The following is a 6,108-nucleotide window of genomic DNA, read 5'->3' on the forward strand; positions in this document are numbered from 1 at the left end:
GAGTCCTGGCTCCTTGCTCTAACTACTAGACCCCACTCCCCTCCCAGAGCTGGGGAAAGAACCCAGGAGTCCTGGCTCCCAGCCCCCCTGCTACAACCACTAGACCCCACTCCCCTCCCAGAGCTGGGGAGAGAACCCAGGAGTCCTGGCTCCCGGCCCCCCTGCTACAACCACTAGACCCCACTCCCCTCCCAGAGCTGGGGAGAGAACCCAGGAGTCCTGGCTCCCGGCCCCCTGCTCTAACCACCAGCCCCCACTCCCCTCCCAGAGCCAGGCGAGACTCCAGGCCTGCTCTTCCCCCCACCCCCGCAGCAAGCTGCCAGCTGGTGCATTTAGGAAAATCAGCTCCGCTCCGAGTCTCCCCCCATAGGCCAGACTCTGCCCAGCCTCTGCCCCCTGCCCCCCCCCCCCATGGTGTTTGTGGGAGGCGGTGTTGATCCCCCCTCCCGAAAGCCCCACTGAAGCGACCGGGAGGGGGAGGGTCAGACAGACGGCGGGCGGGCGAGGGAAAGGAGTCGGGGAGGACGAGCTGCTCCCTGACCCCGGCCCCAGGAGCCCCCCCTTCTCCTGCGCTTCCGATGAGTCACCCCGGAGGCCCTGCGGGCGCTGGGCCGGGGAGAGGGGCTGCTCCGGGGGATCCAGGCTGGCCCGGGGCCCTGCCCCACCTGAGCCTGGGTCTGAGCACCGCGCCAGGGCCTGGTCGGCACTGGGGGAACTGGGCTCAGACCAGCCCCTGGCACGGAGCAGGTTGCTTTCAAACCATCCGTCGCGCTGGACATGGCTGGGCAGGGGCAGGGCAGGGACAAGGGCAGGATCAGGGGCAGGCCCCACCCAGCTGCTGTGGAAGGATTTGGCCGGTTCCCGGGGCCCCGGCTCCCACACACTGGAACATCCATCGCTCCTGGCGCCGTGGGGTCCTGGCCAGCGCCTGGCTCTGCCCTGGGCCCCACCGAGACCTGGCTCCCGCCCCAAATGCAGCCACCTCTGGGGCGGGACAGGGCAGGCAGGCGATCCCCTGGCCAACGCCACAGTGCAGCGCTAGGGGGCACCGTGCTGCAGGGCGGGGGTGGGGCAGCAGGGGGCACTCTCCCCACACACCGGGCCCCACCCTGTTCCCAGCAGCAGCCCAGTGAGGAGAGGAGAGGAGCCCCCCCCCCCCCCCCCCCCCGCACCATGGGGCTCTCTCGGGTTGAAGGGCCAGAGTGGGGCTGGGGGGTGGCGCTGCCCCAGGGTAAACTGTCCCCTGGGAGGGGACCCCTGCTCCAGGGAGTTTGCTGTGCCAGCCCCACCTGGCGCCAGCCAGGCAATGGAAACCCCTCCCCCCCCGGCCTGGGATCTCAGGGGGCACTGGGGGGTGAGCACTGCACCCAGCATGCCAGCGCCCCTCAATCCAGACTCAACCTCCTGAAATCCCAGCCCTGGGTCCCCCCCGGGCCCTGCCGGTGCCCCTCACTCCCGAGCCGCAGCCCCTGCTAGCCCAGCCCTGGGCCCCCCCAGCCCTGCCGGTGCCCCTCACTCCCGACCCGCAGCCCCTGCTAGCCCAGCCCTGGGCTCCCCCAGCCCTGCCGGTGCCCCTCACTCCCGACCCGCAGCCCCTGCTAGCCCAGCCCTGGGCCCCCCCAGCCCTGCCGGTGCCCCTCACTCCCAACCCGCAGCCCCTGCTAGCCCAGCCCTGGGCCCCCCCAGCCCTGCCGGTGCCCCTCACTCCCGACCCGCAGCCCCTGCTAGCCCAGCCCTGCCCGCCCCCAGCTCTGCCGGTGCCCCTCACTCCCGACCCGCAGCCCCTGCTAGCCCAGCCCTGGGCCCCCCCAGCCCTGCCGGTGCCCCTCAGTCCCGACCCGCAGCCCCTGCCAGCCCAGCCCTGCTGGCGCCCCTCACTCCCGACCCTCAGCCCCCTGCTAGCCCAGCCCTGGGCTCCCCCAGCCCTGCCGGTGCCCCTCACTCCCGACCCGCAGCCCCTGCCAGCCCTGCCCTGGGCTCCCCCAGCCCTGCCGGTGCCCCTCACTCCCGACCCGCAGCCCCTGCTAGCCCAGCCCTGGGCTCCCCCCACCCCCAGCCCTGCCGGTGCCCCTCACTCCCGACCCACAGCCCCGCCTGTGGCTTTGCCTATAGAAGGCCAGGAGGCCGGGGCGAAGCTGCCACATTCCTGCTTGTTTTGCAGCCGGGAGCTGCTGGGCGCTGGCTCCGGGACACGCCCGAGGGGCGGGGGGGGGGGGGCGCTGCCCGGGTGTCTGTGTTTTCCATCCCCCCCCCCCTCCTCCCCCGCCCAGCTCAGGTCCTGCTAATGCTGCAGCTCGGGGTGTCCGGAACCCCCGTGGCACCTGTGCCCGCCCAGGGACTGTCACCCCCCAGCCTTGCTGCATGTGCCGGGGGGGGGGGGCTGGGAGTCAGGACACCTGGGTTCTAGATGCAGGCCTGGGAGGGGGGTTCTGGGCTCCCAGATCACACCCCAGGGCCCTGCGTCCGAGTGCTCTCCCCCCACGGGCGCCCCGTACGGACCAGTCTGTACAGGGCCAGGCTGTGGCTTTGGGGGGGGGGACACTCTCCCCCACCCCACATCTCAGCGCGGCCCCTTTAAGGCAGATCCGCTCCCCGCTGCACAGCCCTGGGCAGCACATGGAACCAATTAGTCCGGGCTGGGCTCACATGGGTCCGGGCGGGGGCTCAGGTTTCAGCATCAGCCGCTCACGCCCAGAGCTGTACGCATGGGATCCCAGCGCTGCGGCGCAGAGAGGCGGCTGCCTCTGGAGTGGGGCGCGGGGGCTGGTTATACAGGGATCCTTCTCTGGCGCTGAGATGCAGCTGCCTCTGAGGTGGAGCATGGGGGCTGGTTATACAGGGACCCCGCCCCCAGCGCTGAAATGCAGCCACCTCTGATGTGGGGCATGGGGGCTGGTTATACAGGGATCCTTCCTCTGGCGCTGAGATGCAGCTGCCTCTGGGGTGGAGCATGGGGGCTGGTTATACAGGGACCCCGCCCCCAGCGCTGGAAATGCAGCCACCTCTGATGTGGGGCATGGGGGCTGGTATATACAGGGATCCTTCCGCTGGTGCTGAGATGCAGCCACCTCTGGGGTGGGGTGCAGGGTGGTTATACAGGGATCCCGGCTGCATCTCAGTGCTGGGTGGAATCAGCTACACCAGCTGGGAAGGAGGGTGCTGGTGCCGGGCTGGGCTGGTGCCAGGGGTGGAGTGGGTCGGCTGGGCCCAGCCTCGGGGCGGGGGGTGTTTTGGGGGCGGGGGGGGGCAGTGAATCAGAAACCCGTGATTGCTCCTGGTTGAGGCACCGGGAGTGGGTTTTCTCAGACGCCTGCGTTCAGCTCTGTTCTAAGCCGCGGAGGGCGAGATCCCACACGGCCCCTAGCGACCGTGTGACCTGCCCAGCTCTGACCCCCGCCGGCCCCCCACAGCAAGTGCCCCAAAAGAGTGGGGGCACGGCCGGAGGGGCACCCACCTAGCAGGAGCTCCGGGTGCGGCAGCCCCTGGCGAGGCCAGGCTGGTCCCACCCACGGCACGCTGGGCCCTGGGACACTGCTGAGAGCAGTGACCCCTCTGGGGTGCCCATCCCCGGGGCGTCTGAGCCGGCCCTGTGGCAAAGACTTGGACGGGGGTGCCCTGAAACCCGCCCCGCGGGCAGAGGCCCGGGGCTGGGGCAGAGGGGAAAGGCCCTGTGCCCCACAGGGGGATGGGGTCAGAGGCCGGGTGAGGGGCTGGCCTGGGGGGGGGGGCAGGACCTCCAGATGGGCTACGCTGCAGCCCCACTGATTTTGGATCTCCTGCCCCATCTCTGCTCCAGGGAGGAGCTGCCGGAGCAAAGGAAATAAATCGAGCCCCCCCCCCCCAAAGCTCCCCCCCAGCCACAGGCCCCGCCCGGGCCCCCTTAGGCACTTTTCCTACTTCCGCCTGGGCCTGGCATGAAGCAGCGATTGTCCGACCTTCACCCCGCCACCCCCCGCCTCACTCGCACAAGGGAGCCGTTCAGCCTCGGGAGCCCCCAGCCCCCCCCCAACGGGGTCCGGCCAGGGCACAGGGACCGGGGGGGGGGCTGTGGGGAGCGCTGCACCTTGGGAGACGGGTCCCCCAAAATGGGGGCGTCCGTGCGAATCTTCCCCTTCCGGCCAGCAGCACTGGGGCTCCACAGACCAGGGGGTGGGAGACAGGGGCAGTGGGGGCTTAAATGGACTTGCAGGTTGTGGGGCAGATTCTGAAATAGGGGGAAGGTTGGGGGACCCTTTCCACTCTCCCCCACATGGCCCAGAGCCCCCCCAGAAGGCAGGACCTAGGCCAACCCACCCGGATGCCGTTCCTGGCCCTGGCACCGAGACTGGTGGGAGCAGAGAGGCTGCAAAGGGGAAAAAACAGCCGCATGCGTCAGGCTTCGGCAGCCGCAGGGGGTCAGGAAGACCCACCGCTGATGCAGGGGGCGGGGGTCCTCTGGGGGCAGCAGGTGCTGGAGATTGGACCAGACCAGCTGGGTCCAGGGATCCAAACTGGGGCGGCAAGGAACAGGGGGAGCTGGGCCCATGAGGCTGGTCTGGTTGGTGGGGGGCAGAGGGGATACTGAGGGGCTGGTCCAGTGGGGGCAGGGCTGGTCTGGGAGGATGGGGTGTGCCGGGTGGATCCCACAATTCCCACGGCCCCTGGGAACAGGCTCACCCCTCTGCCCAGAGCAGCCCCACCCCAGACCCTCCCCCCAAACCCAGCCAGCCCCAGCTGTGGCAGCCGCCCCCAATCCAGACAGAACTGGGCCAAGCAGCCCCCAAGGCAGTGACTGCAGGGGGGGGGCGGATCGGGCTGGGGGCTCCTCGAGCTACGATGAGGGGAGACAGAGACTGGCTGATGTGGGTCGGACCCCCCTGATCCTCCCTGCAGGCCGGGGACCCCCCACCCCTCTGCCCCATCCCTCCTCCCCTGCCCACAGCCCTATGACCCCCCCCTCGCAGGCCAAGCCCCCCTTCCCATGGGCCAAGTCCACCCCCCCCACAGGCTGAGCCCCCCCTTGGACCAGCTCGAGTTCGTCTCCCAGCACGACTGGGCCCAGCTACTGCGGCCCCTCCCTGCCCAGCAAGCTGTTGGGGCCGGCCGGCCGCCCCTGAGGTGCTGCAGCTTTGGACTGGGAGCCCGGACACCTGGGTTCCATGCCTGACTCGGATCCCCTGGCTGAGTCCCTTCCCCGCCTCCGTGACTCAGTTTCCCCCCATGTCTAGTTAGACTGTGAGCTCTCCAGGGCCGGCGCTGCCCCGCAGGGCGTGTCCCCAGCACCCGGCACAACGGGGCCCTGATCTCAGCTGGGGTCTGAGCAGCGCCCGGCACGACGGGGGCCCTGAATTTGGGGGACGCACAACGGGGGGTCACCCATCCCAGCCATGGCTGCCCGAGGATTTTAGCAGCCCCCAGGACGTGGGCACGGAGGAGTTAAGTGCTAATCGCCCCTAATCGGCTAATCCCGGTTCTGAGCCTTCCCTTCTGACATCACACATCTCAGCTGCTCCTTGGCACCGTCCCCACAGCCGCCGCGCCCAGCCTGCCCACCGGGTGGGGAGCCTGGCCGGTCACTGGGCCCCGGCCACCCACCGAAACGCCACCCCGAGCCCAACCTTCGCCTCCCGAACTTATTACGGGACCCTCCCCCTAAATTCCACCCCCTGAAAGGCCCCCGGAGCCGCGATTCTCCCTCACTGCCTGTTCCAAACGGCTGCCGTGGTCCACACCAGAGGCAGCTGCACTCCTGCATGTGGGGACGCAGGAAACAGGCTCTTGTGATTTACGACCCCGATTCTGCAACTGCTTTTGCACATGCAGAACTGGGATTTTAGCCTGGGAGCTCTAGGCTCTGCCCCTCTGTGTCTGCAGCACCCGGCCCGTCTAGGGCCCCAAAACTCAGCCGCGGCCTGGGGGCACAACTCCAACATACGTCGTAAACCTCCCGTGTTATAACCTCCCACTGCCTGTTAGACCAGGGGCATTTCCACCCGGGACGGGGAGATCTGGCCTCAGAGACTGGAGAGAATGAGGTATTCCTTACTAGATACTTAGTACCCAGAGACCTGGGCAAGGTTGTGACCCCCCCATTGCGCCGGGTGCTGCCCAGACCCAAACCGAGATCAG

The sequence above is a fragment of the Chrysemys picta genome, chromosome 22, assembly GCF_011386835.1.
Source record: "Chrysemys picta bellii isolate R12L10 chromosome 22, ASM1138683v2, whole genome shotgun sequence".
NCBI classification, from domain to species: Eukaryota; Metazoa; Chordata; order Testudines; family Emydidae; genus Chrysemys; species Chrysemys picta.